At 37.8% G+C, this 15,544-nt stretch overlaps 1 protein-coding gene across 2 annotated transcripts in view; it reads right to left on the reverse strand.

Annotated features, from left to right (window-relative positions):
* CNTN4 (contactin 4) overlaps positions 1-15,544 on the reverse strand; it is a 1,031,287-nt gene that overhangs the window by 779,214 nt on the left and 236,529 nt on the right. The window contains exons 1-2 of one of the 2 annotated variants that reach the window (XM_055557495.1): positions 6,617-6,800; positions 1,244-1,299 (exon numbers count right to left, since the gene is read on the reverse strand). The gene's annotated coding sequence lies outside the window, so the exon portion shown is untranslated. Of the gene's footprint in view, positions 1-1,243; positions 1,300-6,616; positions 6,801-15,544 lie in introns of those variants that run through there. The other variant, XM_055557494.1, reaches the window with a different exon arrangement.

The following is a 15,544-nucleotide window of genomic DNA, read 5'->3' on the forward strand; positions in this document are numbered from 1 at the left end:
GAAAATTCCCTGAGACTCAAGAGTATGCGTTAATATTACCCAATGGTATCAACCCTTATACTGAATCACAGAATATTTTGTTTTCTATTGCTGGGGAGGCAATTTGGCCATCAGGATCTCTTGATAATTATTACATCTGTTAAAGTGACTCAGCTTTTTATTTTCTATACAGCAATGCAATGAGATTTTCCTCTACCACCATCCTCCAGGTTAGCACTTTTCCCCATGAAGGTCTAGTTAACCATAGTTAACTTCAATATCACTCTTGCCACTTTTAAGGACCAGGTCCTACTATGGGTGAACAATATCCCACAAAAAGGTATAGTGAAATCCTAATCCTGAGACCCATGAATGTGACCTTATTTGGGGAAAGGGTCTTTGAAGATGTAATCAAGTTAAGATGAGGTCATATTGGACTAGGATGATGAAGAGGGAATATAGACCCAAACACACATGGGGGAGAAACCATGTGAAGGCAGAGACTGAAGTGATGCAATTACAAGTCAGGGAACACCAAAAGTTGTCAGCAACTTCTAGAAGATGGAAGATGCAAGTGAGAATTTCTCCTCTAAAGCTCAGCCCAGCCTACACTTTGATTTCATTCTTTTCTACTCAGTGAGAAAATAAATTTCCATTAAGTCACCCAGTTCATGGTGCTTTGCTACAGCAGTCTTAGGAAACTAAAAACAGTTAAGTTTTACTTGTATATATCTGTATCTTTCATAAAGGAAAAAAGTATGAAGTTCAAGACAGAGGGGGCAAGTGTAGACAGAGGGGGGACGCATGATAGTAACTTATAACACTCATGTTTTACCCCTAAAAAACTTCAATTTTAATGCCTCAGTATTTGCAGATCTCACTAACTTAGTATTTTGAAGATCTGACTGAAAATGTCCTCTCCATAAGTCATGGGCAAAAATGAAACAACCTTCATTTTATTCCCAATATTTTTTCCATGATGCCAAATTCTGAACTTTTTGAATTATCATATTAATTTGAACCACCAAATATCTGCCTCAAGTATCTTCTCCAGAAAGAACCCAGAGAGGGTACAACTTCCTATTTTCAAGGTTCAAACTTGTATGACTTCACTACTTTTGTTAACTTCAACTTTCAGAAAAACATAAAAAATTATCTCACTGTATCACTCTAAGGAAAGAATCTAATGTTTCCATAGTAACTAAGGATGCTAATCCAAGGTGAAATACAAGTAAGAAAAACTTTTCCCTTTTGGGAAGCTTACCTTTTAGGGTAGATCTTGGGGCCACATGCTGTGGAGTTACTATATGTCAATGATTCCTAGAATTAAAAAAAATAACATACAAATAAATACATTTTTCAAGGATAAATATTCTTATATGTAGTTAATGCTTAACAATTTCCATTCTAAACAAATTAGAAGGAAATAAAAATTAAATACAGTTGGTACGGATTTCAGGCTTGATAGAATGGCCAAAATTAGGGTTCTATGCTTTATATCTCACTAGCTGTGTGAACTTTTTTTTTTTTTCCAAATGTAATCTTTTTATTTATTTATTTATTTTTACTTTACAATATTGTACTGGTTTTGCCATACATCAACATGCATCCGCCACGGGTGTACACGTGTTCCCCATCCTGAATCCCCCTCCCACCTCCCTCCCCATACCATCCCTCTGGGTCATCCCAGTGCACCAGCCCCAAGCTTCCTGTATCCTGCATCGAACCTGGACTGGCGATTCATTTCTTATATGATATTATACATGTTTTAATGCCATTCTCCCAAATCATTCCCACCCCCTCTCCCACGGAGTCCAAAAGACTGTTCTATACATCTGTGTCTCTTTTGCTGTCTCGCATACAGGGTTGTCGTTACCATCTTTCTAAATTCCATATATATGCATTAGTATACTGTATTGGTGTTTTTCTTTATGGTTTACTTCACTCTGTATAATAGGCACCAGTTTCATCCATCTTATTAGAACTGATTCAAATGAACTTTTTTTAAAACATGTATTTTTAAAAATTTTAAATTTTATCAAGGTAACCTTGATTGTTAATACTATATGTTTCATGTATACATTATACTTCTACTTTCGTATGCCCACCAAAACTCCATGCTCATCACCACAAATTTACTTTCTGTCTGTCACCTTTTACCCATTTTGCCCTCCCCATGTCCCTCTTCCAACTGGTAACAAATTTTAAAAGACACATGCACCGCTACATGCACTGTTTGTTCCAGCATTATTTTAAATAGTCAAGGAACAGAAACAACCTAAGTGCCCATGAACAGATGAAAGGATAAAAAAGATTCATATACAATGAAACACCACTCAGCCATAAAAAAGGTGAAATCTTGCCATTTGCAACAATGTGGATGGACCTTGAGGGTATTAAGCTAAGTAAAATAAGTTAGAGGGAAGAAGACAAATCTGTATGACTTCACTCATGCTTTATATATGGGATATTAAAAAAACTAATAAATAAAACAAAATAAATGAACAAACCAAATTAAACTAGCTGCCTGACTTGCTGTGTAACTACTGAGCAGTCGTTTCACCACTTGATGGCTTCTTAGTAATAACAATTTTAGAAGCCTGCGATATTCTAAGGTATTCAGATTCAGTAAGAGTGACCATTTCCTAAGAAAATATGTTACAAAGTGATTTAAAATAATGAAAAACAACTAGGAGGCATGCCACTGTTTTTGTTCATTTATGATTATGTAAAATGAATGTAACAAAACTCTTCCAATAAATCTGGCATTATGTATGCATGCTAAGTTGCTTCAGTAGTGTCTGATTCTGTGCAATCCTATGGACGGTAGCCCACTGGGCTTCTCTGTCCATGGAATTCTCCAGGCAAGAACACTGGAATGGGTTGCCATTCCCTTCTCCAGGGGATCTTCCTGACCCCGGGATTGGGCTCGAACCCAGGTCTCCTGCATTGCAGGCAGATTCTTTACTGTCTGAGCCATCAGGGAAGCCCACAAATATATATATATATATATATTTATATTTGTGTATATATATATATATATATATTTGTAGCTTCATGTCTATGTGTATGTGTCTATCCTCCAACTTTAATTATGAGTAATATAATTATCTTTTTATAATTGAAAATATCATTTTATGTGTGTATATATATATATATATATACGCCACTCAGAGGTACCTTTAACTATAAAATTCTAGTCTAATTTACATTTAAACATAGCATATTTGATTGAGATAGAAATAGAATCTTTTCTTGACTAGCCATAAATACCTTATCACTTCTTAAGCTTACACTATCGCCTGGTGGGTACCATAATAGTCATCACTTTAAGTTTCTTAATACCTTTACTTTCAAGTCAGTATCAATGAGTCTGGAAGGTAAGAACCAAACATCTTTATATTGTTTATATATTAGAAATGGAATTTTTATTGTTTCCTTTACTTTCTTAAATATTCTCCAACGATAAAGAGCCACAAATGATTCTAACAAATCTAAGGCAGTGCTTCCTGTGAAACAAAAAAATCCTATAATTAACTTAACCATGAATCATAAATACATCACTATTTGATTTTTTAAATATGGTTGGTCATCAGCTGTATATATATGTGTGTGTGTGTGTATCTCAAATCCTAATTTTCTTATACTAAGGATACCCACTGATAAGAAGGTAAATCTCTATTTACAGTTACTGGCACTATATACAACTCTAGACTACACATCAAAAACAACAGCTAAAATGAGAGTTACCCTAAAAACAAAAATGGGAAAACTGCAAGCAAGGCTTCATTCTTTATTTTCAATTATTACTAGGATCTTGGCATTTATATATATTTTTTCTTTTCTTCCAGGATGAAAGTAAAGATTACAATTATCCACTGGAATGATACAGTCTGAAATGAAAGCAGACTAACTTCATTCATTAAATTATAATTATGTTCCTCTTGTTTAAAAGCACAAGCTCTGAGGCAGCTGCCTGGGATGGGATGCTGGTTAAATTATTTACTAGCCATGTGATCATGAGCAATTCTTTAATTGGTACAAGCCTCAACTTCACCTACAAAGTGGGGAGGATAATGCTATTCAGCCTCAAAGAACAGATGAAAAGTAAGTAACATAATGTAATTCAGTTCTCAGTCCACTACTTGGCATATGGTAACCAGTGACTCTAAAGTAACATTGTTAAGAGTCTCCCATCCATTATGAAGAGTCTCATGAGGGATGTGTATACACACAAAAAATGCAGTCAGTATGTAAAATATACACATACTTCAAAGAATTCCCCTCCTTATCCACATTACTTAGTTCAAAACTCATCCCTTCCATTTTAGGAACTGTTCCCTAAGGGCACTTTTATCTAAAGAATTTACCTGTTGGATGGGCTAACATCATGAATACCTCTATCAGATTTGTTAGATGCCATGAAGCAAAAGATGATGCCAGAGACTGGAAAGCAGGATGGAAAGGTTGGAAAGTAAAGAGTAATATCTAAGATTTATCCACAAAGGTCTATGAACACCTCAGTGGATATAGAGGTGTTAGCCTTATTTAATAGCCTTATTTAAAAGGTGTTAAAGCCTTATTTAAAAGTTAAAGAATGTTTGTTTAATTCTAATTGGAATGAAATTTGACTAAGCAGATTCTTATCAGGTATAGAAGGGATTTAGCTAAAACTTCCCATCAGATGTGCCAACATACAGAGATAAACCAGGTAGAAAATACCTGAGTAGATTCCTTCAAATGGGTTAAAATCACAAGAATTACTGAATACCACCTTTGTGCTGCTTTATTCAAGCAAAAAAACCAGACATTCATGCTAGTTGATTGTACAACAGCCTCTGCCTGGACAAGAACACATGGAAAGGTTTTCATTCCGTTCACCTTTAAGTTCAGATTTCCCATGCATACAAAGCTAATACTAATTTTATTCCCACCTTACACTGTTTTTATAAAGGCAGAATGAGATAATCTATGGGGGAAAAAAAGTGTCCAGCACATCATATGCATAAAGTATTTATTTTTAAAATTAGTGAAAATTTATTAAATTTTCCAATATTATATCCTTGTCCTTGTTGGCTCAGACAATAAAGAATCTGCCTGCAATGCAGGAGAACTGGGTTCAATTCATAGGTCGGGAAGACCCCCTGGAGAAGGGAATGGCTACCTACTCCAGTATCTTGCCTGGAGAATGCCATGGACAGAGGAGTCTGGCGGGCTACAGTCTCTGGGGTCACGAAAAGTCAAACATGACTGAGCGACTAACACTGTCATTTTCACCATCCTTGTCATTTACCTGCTGCTGTAATAAGTTTGTTACATTTAAATTTTAATGATGGCTTTTATTAGAAACTCCATAAAAAGCACATGTGAGAACAGACAGGAAATTAATACATGAACAAATGAATAAATAGATGAATCTACCTCTGCTTAGAAGGATTGGACAAATCTGAGTTTCGAACAAAATCAGCTGGTATAAACATAAATGCACCAGCTATATCACAATACAAAAGAACCAGAAATCCATGAATAAGTGTAGACATTCTTGGCAAAAAGCAACTATGAAGAAGCAGCAGCTGGAAAGCCTGGGTCAGAAAGGATTATTTTAATCTAGAGAAAAAAATGTCCCGATCTACACCCTGCTCAATTATTTAGAACTAAAATGTATGCTGGTAATTTATTCAGGACAAAATAATCCTTACCAAGTGACAGTTTGCTATTGTTCAGTCATCAAGCCATGCCAACTCTTAGTGACCCCATGGCCTGCTGCACACCGGCCTTCCCTGTCTTTCACTGTCTCCCAGAGTTTGTTCAAACTCATGTCCACTAGGTCAGTGATGCTATCTAAGCATCTCATCCTCTGCCACCCTCTTCTCCTTTTGCTTTCAATTTTTCCCCGAATCGGGGTCTTTTCCAACAAGTCAGTTCTTCACATCAGGTGGCCAAAGTATTGGAGCTTTAGGTTCAGCATCAGTCCTTCCAAATGAATATTCAAAGTTGATTTCCTTTAGCATTGACTAGTTTGATTTCCTGGAGAAGGCAATGGCAACCCACCCCAGTACTCTTGCCTGGAAAATCCCATGGACAGAGGAGCCTGGTAGGCTACAGTCCATGGGGTCTCTAAGAGTCGGACATGACTGAGCGACTTCACTTTGACTTTTCACTTTCATGCATTGGAGAAGGAAATGGCAACCCACTCCAGTGTTCTTGCCTGGAGAATCCCAGGGAAGGGGGAGCCTGCTGGGCTGCCATCTATGGAGTCACACAGAGTCGGACACGACTGAAGCGACTTAGAAGCAGCAGCAGCAGCAGTTTGATTTCCTTGCAGTCCCAGGGACTCTCAAGAGTCCTCTCCAGCACCACAATTCAAAAGCATCAATTCTTTAGTGCTCAGCCTTCTTTATGGTCCAACTCTCATATCCTTACATGCCTACAGGAAAGACCACGGCTTTGACTATATGGACCTTTATCGACAAACTGTTGTCTCTGCTTTTTAATATGCTGTCTAGGTTTGTCATAGCTTTCCTTTCAAGGAGCAAGTGTCTTTTAATTTCATGGCTGCAGTCACCATCTGCAGTGATCCTGGAGCCCCCCCAAAATAAAATCTGTCACTGGTTCTACTTTTTCCCCTTCTACTTACCATGGAATGATGGGCCCAGATGCTGTGGTTTTAGTTTTTTGAATGTTGAGCTTTAAGTCACTTTTTTACTCTCCTCTTTGTTTTGTCCCTTTAGAGTCGTATCATCTGCATATCTGAGGTTGTTGATATTTCTCCTGGCAATCTTGATTCCAGCTTGTGAGTCATCCAGCCCAGCATTTTGCATGACATACTCTGCATAGAACTTAAATAAAAAGAGTGACAATATACAGCTTTGTCTTACTCAGTTCCCAATTTTGAACCAGTCCATTGTCCCATGTAAGGTTCTAACAGTTGTTTCTTGATTCACATACAAGTTTCTCAGGAGAGAGGTAAGGTGGTCTGGCATTCTCATCTCTTTAAGAATTTTTCCCAGTTTGTTTTAATCCACACAGGCAAAGGTTTTAGTGTAGTCAATGAAGCAGATGTTTTTCTGGAATTCCCTTGTTTTCTCTATATTCCAATGAATGTTGGTAATTTGATCTCTGGTTCCTCTGCCTTTTCTAGATCCAGCTTGTACATCTGGAAGTTCTTGGTTCACATACTACTAAAGCCAAACTTGAAGACTTTTGAGCATAACCTTGCTAGGATGTGAAATGAGCACAATTAACAGTAATTTAAGCATTCTTTGGCATTGCCTTTCTTTGGGATTGGAATAAAAACTGACCTTTTCCACCCTGTGACCACTATTGTTTTCCAAATTTGCTGTCATATTGAGTGCAGCACTTTAACACAATCATCTTTTAGGATTTTTACAGAGCTTAGCTGGAATTCTATCACCTCCGTTAGCTTTGTAAGTAGTGATGCTTCCTAAGGCCCACTTGACTTCACACTCCAGGATGTCTGGCTCTAGGTGAGTGATCACACCAAATAACTTTGGTTATTTTGGTAGTAAGGCCTTTTGTATAGTTCTTCAATGTATTCATGCCACCTCTTCTTAACCTCTTCTGCTTCTGTTAGGTCTTTCCTGTTTCTGTCCTTTATTGGGCCCATCCTTGCATGAAATGTTCCCTCGGTATCTTCAATTTTCTTGAAGAGATCTCTAGGCTTTCCCATTCTATTGTTTTCCTCTATTTCTTTGCATTGTTCACTTAAGAAGGCCTTCTTATCTCTCCTTGCTATTCTCTGGAACTCTGCATTCAGTTGGGTATATCTTTCCCTTTCTCCCTTGCTTTTCACTTCTCTTCTTTCCTCAGCTATTTTAAAGTCTCCTCAGACAACCATTTTGCCTTCTTACCTTTTTTTTTTTCCCCTTAGGAATGGTTTTGGTCTCTACCTCCTGTACAATATTACAAACTTTCTTTCACCTTCACTGGTCTCAGACAGGTATATATCTAGAAATAAACGTATATATGATCACCATCAGCTAGAAGTCTATGATGGCACTGAATCCTCCAGGGCAATATGCCTTTACATCAGTTCAGTTCAGTTCAGTCGCTCAGTCGTGTCCGACTGTTTGCAACCCCATGAATCGCAGCACGCCAGGCCTCCCTGTCCATCACCAACTCCCGGAGTTCACTCAGACTCACATCCATCGAGTCAGTGATGCCATCCAGCCATCTCATCCTCTGTCATCCCCTTCTCCTCCTGCCCCCAATCCCTCCCAGCGTCAGAGTCTTTTCCAATGAGTCAACTCTTCGCATGAGGCAGCCAAAGTACTGGAGTTTCAGCTTTAGCATCATTCCTTCCAAAGAAATCCCAGGGATGATCTCCTTCAGAATGGCCTGGTTGGATCTCCTTGCAGTCCAAGGGACTCTCAAGAGTCTTCTCCAACACCACAGTTCAAAAGCATCCATTCTTCAGCGCTCAGCCTTCTTCACAGTCCAACTCTCACATCCATACACGACCACTGGTAAAACCATAGCCTTGACTAGACGAACCTTTGTTGGCAAAGTAATGTCTCTACTTTTCAATATGTTATCTAGGTTGGTCATAACTTTCCTTCCAAGGAGTAAGCGTCTTTTAATTTCATGACTACAGTCACCATCTGCAGTGATTTTGGATCCCCAAAAAATAAAGTCTGACACTGTTTCCACTGTTTCCCCATCTATTTCCCAGGAAGTGATGGGACCAGATGCCATGATCTTCGTTTTCTGAATGTTGAGTTTTAAGCCAACTTTTTCACTCTCCTCTTTCACCTTCATCAAGAGGCTTTTTAGTTCCTCTTCACTTTCTGCCATAAGGGTGATCAGTGGTAAACAAACACATGGGCTCTGAAGTAAGATAAGGTTCTAAGCTTCACCTCTTTTCTGCTACATCAAGATTTGCTCAAGCAAATCTTTTAACTGCTACCATCTCAGTTTCCTTAATTGAAAATCAAAAATACTATTAACCACCTTAAAAGATTCTTGTGACAATAAAAGGATAAATGAAAACTATCAGGCATATAGCATGTATTCAATAAATTTTGTCTACTATTATTGCATTATTTGAACATAAAAAGATAGAGGAGGTGAAAGAGACACCATTCACTGACTGTACATATTCTAAAAAGTCACTGTATTTAAATTGTTTCTCCTTACATCTATCCTCTTAAGTTATCAGTGGCATTTTCCATCACTGAATCAGTAGGTATTTCTTATAAGTGTTTACTTCCTTCTCAGGTATTTAAAACCCAACCTGAACTTTCCATGGGAGGTAAAAGTCATACAGATATTAAATTATCCATGTTTATTTCCACAATTTCCATTAGCTTGTGGCTTGACATAATTTAGTATTAAAATCCAGGTTATTACACTTAATACTATGCAACAGATTACATTTAAATGCATTTTCCAGTGGAAAGTGGGATGAATTTCTAATCATGCTGTCTATCTACAAGCAAACAAATGGTCATCTGATGCTTTTGTCATTATCATGACGTACAATACCAACCACAGAGATCACTAATGGGTTCCCACACATACACTCAAGGTAAATAACAATACAACATGATACATAACAGGCTTTAGAGTTATTAAGAGATAATCACCTCCCTGGGACCTTCGCTGGGCGCAGTAAGTGGCACTGCTAAAATACGATTATCTCTCGATAAAGAGGGTCCTTGCAGTTTTCACAAAGGGAGGAAAAAAATTCATTACCATAGGGAAAATGTTCATTCATTATACTGAAACATAAATTTCACAATGTAAGCTAATGAAGAGGGCTCTCCCTGTGATGACAATATTACAGTGTATGAGGCTTCATATCAAGGTTACGCAGGTACCATCACCTTGAAGAATCTGGATTCAAGAGCCATTTTCTGGGAGACTAATTTCTAGGGTCTTGACTACAAGATAAACAGGGCTGGAAGATGCTTAAGGCCCTAGAGATCTAATCTATTTGAGACTGAGAATAGCAATGGGAATGGCTTATGCAGCTTATCAGCTGTAAAGTTAGAGACTTGAGATACTAAGCTTCCAGAATTGTCCTGATGTAACATAATGAGACAAGATCACCTGAGGGTGTAGAGACAGATGTTTGGTTTCCACAAGGTCCCAGGACAAAAAACCAGTGTCAAAGTAGGGAAGGGTGACAGGTGGATTTAGACTTAGGAGAGCAGGAAAAAGAAATAGGCATGAGTCATTGGCACTGTTCTCAAGGATGGAAAAAAGGATGGCACTGTTCTCAAGGATGGATATACAAGATAGAGCATTACTGAAGGGTTCTAATAAGCAAGAAAACTCTGTTCACCTAAAATTACTCCGAATGGTGCTATTTTCTGATCTCCCTAACTCACAAAAAATAGACAAAAGTTACCTTCTTGAGTCTCCATTTACTCATCAATAAAATGGGTTTTTAAAAAGCTCTCCTCAGAGTTACTGGGAAAAGTAAAGAAAATATTGAGTATGAAGATACTTACTCTGTATGAATAAAACACCCTATATTTATCATACATTATTATTTAGAAGGATTGATTACATAAACTTTAAAAATGGGGTGAGAATACATAATTTCTCAAAGGCTCTGCCAGTGGTATAACTTAAGCTTATTTGTATTAAAATAATATTAGTAAAGGATACATAACAATTAATTTATTGTAATATGCTTGGAATTATAAGCTTGGTATTTTGGTCCCAAAGATACTATCCTCAAAAAATCTACAGTCTTAGAACATGTGCAAAGGTGTTATTGATCTTAGCAGTTTACTCTCAAAGAAATCAAAAATTCTATTGGTCTAAATCAGTGATTATCAAACAGAGGCAACTTTGCATCCAAATCTAGAGATATTTTTGATCACCATAATTGGGGAATGGAGGTGGGGGTGGTTTGCTCTGGCATCTAGTAAGTAGATGACAAGAATGTTGCCAGACCTCCCATGAAACACAGGACCCTATTCTCTGTTCTAAATATAGACACTAAATGTTATCACTTAACTCATAATTTGAATGACCTGCATCATTAGGCACCCTCATCTACAATTCAGTGCTGTGATAAACTACCTCATCAGCCTCTATATCCTACGAATAGAGATGGAAAATAATTTTCTTTCAATTATTGAAGCCCATATCCAAAGGCAGGCTCTTTAGCCCTTTAAATTTCCATTATGAACAATTATCAGTTTGACTCAATTCAATTCTGTCTTTCCCAATGGGAAACCATAGGGGAAGAGTCAATGTGTTGGCAATCTGCAAAACCAGAAAGTGAAATTTGCAAGGGTTCCCCATTATCACAGAAATTTGGCACAGCTGTAATGACAACCTGTCAGTCTCCATTCCCAAGTCATATAAACTCCAATGCCTGGCATTCCACCACAGTCTAATGTGTCACATTATGTGACATGATATGAAAATATATTAGACACTTAGAATTTTATATTTCCTATAAGTGCCTGCTCTCTATTTCAGTTATACCAACACAGGGGGAATAAAATACCTGTATTTCTGCCTAACAAACAGAAGACAAATGAAAGGAAGCCAGAATTGCAGAAAGTATTAATAACTATAGATGTCAGAGTCCAAATATTTTCACATGGATAATTTCATAAACTTTTAGATGAAATACAGTATGGAATAGTGGTTGACAGTATAGAATATGGCTTTCAGAATTCAGATCTCCACTTTCTAGCTGAGTGACCTTCAGGAAAATACTTCTCTGTGCCTTACCTTGTTACCTTCCTCATGTATTAAATGAAGGTATTAATCCTATTTGCCTCACAGGGCTGCTATAACGATTATATAAATAAATGTTTAGAAAGTGTTTATTTTTTTTGTTTTTTAAATTTTATTTTATTTTTAAACTTTACATAACTGTATTAGTTTTGCCAAATATCAAAATGAATGTGTTTAGAATCCTTCCTGATACACAGTAAAGACTATGAAGCTATCAAGTGGTTGTTTATAGTAAAAAGAAACACGTTGATAAAGCAGAAGATATGATCCCATTTTACTGGAGAAATAACCTAAGTTCTACAAGTATAAGGAACTCTTCGCAGATTCACTCTTTCCTTGAGTCTGCTCAGCACTGCCCTGTTTTCATAGCTGCATGGACCTCAGAGTGCTGTATGAGAGCTCAACTCCCGGAGCATGTTAAGAAGTACATAGCACACCACTATATGCAGCAGGCAAAGCAACAGAGGGGTGGGGTGAAGGAAACAGTCTGGAGGCCTGAAAGGTTCAAAATCTGGTCCCTCCAGGCAGAATTTTTGTTCATGGCCTTAAGCGACTTGTATATAAAGGAAACCACAGTAAGGGCTCTGAACTCCAATTTCAATCTTGAAAAATAACGGTTATAGGAAATCTCAGTTTTCAAAAATATGGTCATAAGACTTCGAGGGGCACACATCGTTATTTTTATTTTCAGAGCAGTTCAATATAAATCTATGGGCGCGTGCATGCATGCGTGTGTGCTCAGCTCTTTGTGACCTCACGGACTACAGCCCCCCAGGCTTCTCTGTCCATGGAACTCTTCAGGCAAGACTACTGCAGTGAACTGCTATTTCTAGGGCCAACCCAGTGATTGAACCTGCATCTCCTGTTCCTCCTGCATTGGCAGGCATATTTTTTACTACCACACCACCATGGTACCTAGTTAATGTGTGTGCAATAATTTACAGATTTGTTTTAATGTTTATTTTCCATTGATGACAAGTTTTCATCATTTATATTACTGGTGTAAGCGTTTTTCAGATCCAGAATTAGTTTAAAAATCCATTAAATTTATAGAATATGTTAAATAGACAAGAGTAAAGATGGTATGCAGCTATGGTGAGGTAAGATACAGTAAGATAAGATAAGATATATGGTAAGATATAGTCAAAACTATGGTTTTTCCAGTAGTCATGTAAGGATGTGAAAGCTGGACCACAAAAAAAGCTGAGCACCAAGAAACTGATGCTTTCGAATTGATGTGCTGGAGAAGACTCTTGAGATTCCCTTGGACAGGAAGGAGACCAAACCAGTCAATTCTAAAGGAAATCAATCCTGAATATTCATTGGCAGGACTGATGCTGCAGCTCATGCTTCAATACTTTGGCCACTTGATGTGAAGAGCCAACTCACTGGAAAAGACCCTGAAGCTGGGAAGATTGAAGGCGAGAGGAGAAGGGGACAAGAGAGGATGAGATGGTTGGATGGTATCATGGATTCAATGTACATGAGTTTGAGCAAACTCAGGGAGATAGTGAAGGACAAGGAGGCCTGTTGTGCTACAGTTCATGGGGTTGCAAAGGGTCGGACATGACTGAGTGATTGAACAACAACAATGGTAAGATATATTATCCTGGTACATAACTGTCCAAAATTTGAGGACTATTGATATTTGAAAGGGAAATTATATATGAATATGTGAGCCCAGAATAAAAAGAGTTTCAAATATGGCCCCTGTTTTTCACCAGAAGCATCAATTTATTCTGGCTTTCTGGAAGAGTACTACTTTCCACCAATCATATTTGAGAACTGCATTCCTTTCCACATCTATTGCTAATTCATGGTCCAGAAAGAGATCTATGTAATAGTTTTCTTTAATGACATTTGCACTAACTGCACAATGACGTATCGTGAAAGGAAAACACAACCAAAACAAAAGGAAATACAAAGCATGACCATGGTTTTCTTCCCTAAGGAGGGAGAGACTTGCTGATGCAAAAAGACCAGTGTCCTCTGAACAAAGGGCTGCTGGATGCTAAAGCAAACCTTAAAGCTCGGTAAATGTTTACAATATCAGCAAATATTTTGCTATTATCATGAAGAACGAAATAGTAACTAGACAGCACAAAGGGGATGAAAGAAATGATATTTTATGACTTAGTGAATTAAGCTACACACACGATAATTTCCAGGATTGATTTCCTGTCTACTTTTGAAGCAAACAGCCATCAATTTGGAAATCTATGCAGAAGTACGTGAAGAATGAAAACATTTTCCTAGTCAGCGGCAAGTTTTTTTAGCATTCTTGAAAATAAACTTAGAACTTTACACACACAGACATACACCCTTTGATTCTGAGGACTGTATAGCTCATGCCAGCATGAAATTTCCCTAGTTCACTATAAATCAGTTATGACTTAACAAAACTCCAGGATAGGCACTCGGAGAAGGCAATGGCACCCCACTCCAGCACTCTTGCCTGGAAAATATCATGGATGGAGGGGCCTGGTGAGCTGCAGTCCATGGGGTCGCTAGGAGTCGGACACGACTGAGCGACTTCACTTTATTTTTTCACTTTCATGCATTGGAGAATAAAATGGCAACCCACTCCAGTGTTCTTGCCTGGAGAATCCCAAGGATGGAGGAGCCTGGTGGGCTGCCGTCTATGGGGTTGCACAGAGTTGGACACGACTGAAGCGACTTAGCAGCAGCAGCAGCAGCAGCAGGATAGGCACTGCTACTTTTGAAACCTATTGAAAAATCATCGTGGTGTCCTACATTTTCATAGGTAGGAAAATGCTTTATGTGTAGTCTAGATCCAAAAAAGCTTGGTGAACTGGTAAAAGAATAGGTTTCTCAATTAGAGAAACACTGGTTCAAAGCTAGCTATCTCATTAACTCCTATATGACCAGAGGCAAAGGATTCTCTCTTAGCTTCAATTTCTGCATTTGTAAAATGAAAGCCATAGTAACTGTCAGTGCCTGGCATGTAATATTAATTCAAAGATCATGATGGTCACTCCTATCTTTACTCTGAGTGAAACCTTACTCCCTTGTTCTGTCCTTAGAAAGAGACCAAGTCACTTAAATGAGTTCTCAGACTAAGACGGTTATTCAAATTAGGGGTCAACTTTCCTTGACAATTAGTATGTGCTAAAGTATATTTCCTTGATGATTTGCCTAATCCCTTAAAATAATTATTTGACCTTATCACTTTGTACCATGTTATAATCTTCTAAAAAAAAAAAAGTTAAAATACTCTAGGAGAAATTCACATTTTTGGGATAGCCTGCTTCTATTAAGAAAAACACACAGAAATAATACTTCTAGTCATGTATTTTTATCTCTGCATTCAACCTTATTTATGTCTTATCTCATGCAGCTTTTGAAAAACCCCACTGCACATCTGTGAAATACTGAGAGTTACAGAGGCAAATACCATCTTAGTAATATAAAAATAGCTTTGATCTGACAGACCACCTGAAAATCTTGGCTATCCCCAACCAGGATTCCCTAGATCAGGTTTTGAGAAATACTGCAACAGGATGCCTTGGAAGCAGAGAGAAGCTACACCTCACTTAAACAGAGAGATAAAAAGAAATAATAAAATACATGTGTGAACAACATTTAGGGAGTAGATGTCCAGAAAACACTTTTAGCTTAATTTTCTCTTCACAAGAGTAAATAAAAGATCTCTGCTTTGCAGGGGAATCACTCCTTGTAATTCAATTTTCTGGCTGGTGGAATCAGTGAGGGTAGGGTGGGAGGACTGGATAGGGACTGGGTGACCCAGGCTGGTTCATCCCCCCTGAAAAACTACCTAGATGTAGAGTACACATAAGATTCAAGCAGATCCAAACACTTT

This window comes from Bubalus kerabau, chromosome 20, assembly GCF_029407905.1.
Source record: "Bubalus kerabau isolate K-KA32 ecotype Philippines breed swamp buffalo chromosome 20, PCC_UOA_SB_1v2, whole genome shotgun sequence".
Taxonomy (NCBI): Eukaryota; Metazoa; Chordata; class Mammalia; order Artiodactyla; family Bovidae; genus Bubalus; species Bubalus kerabau.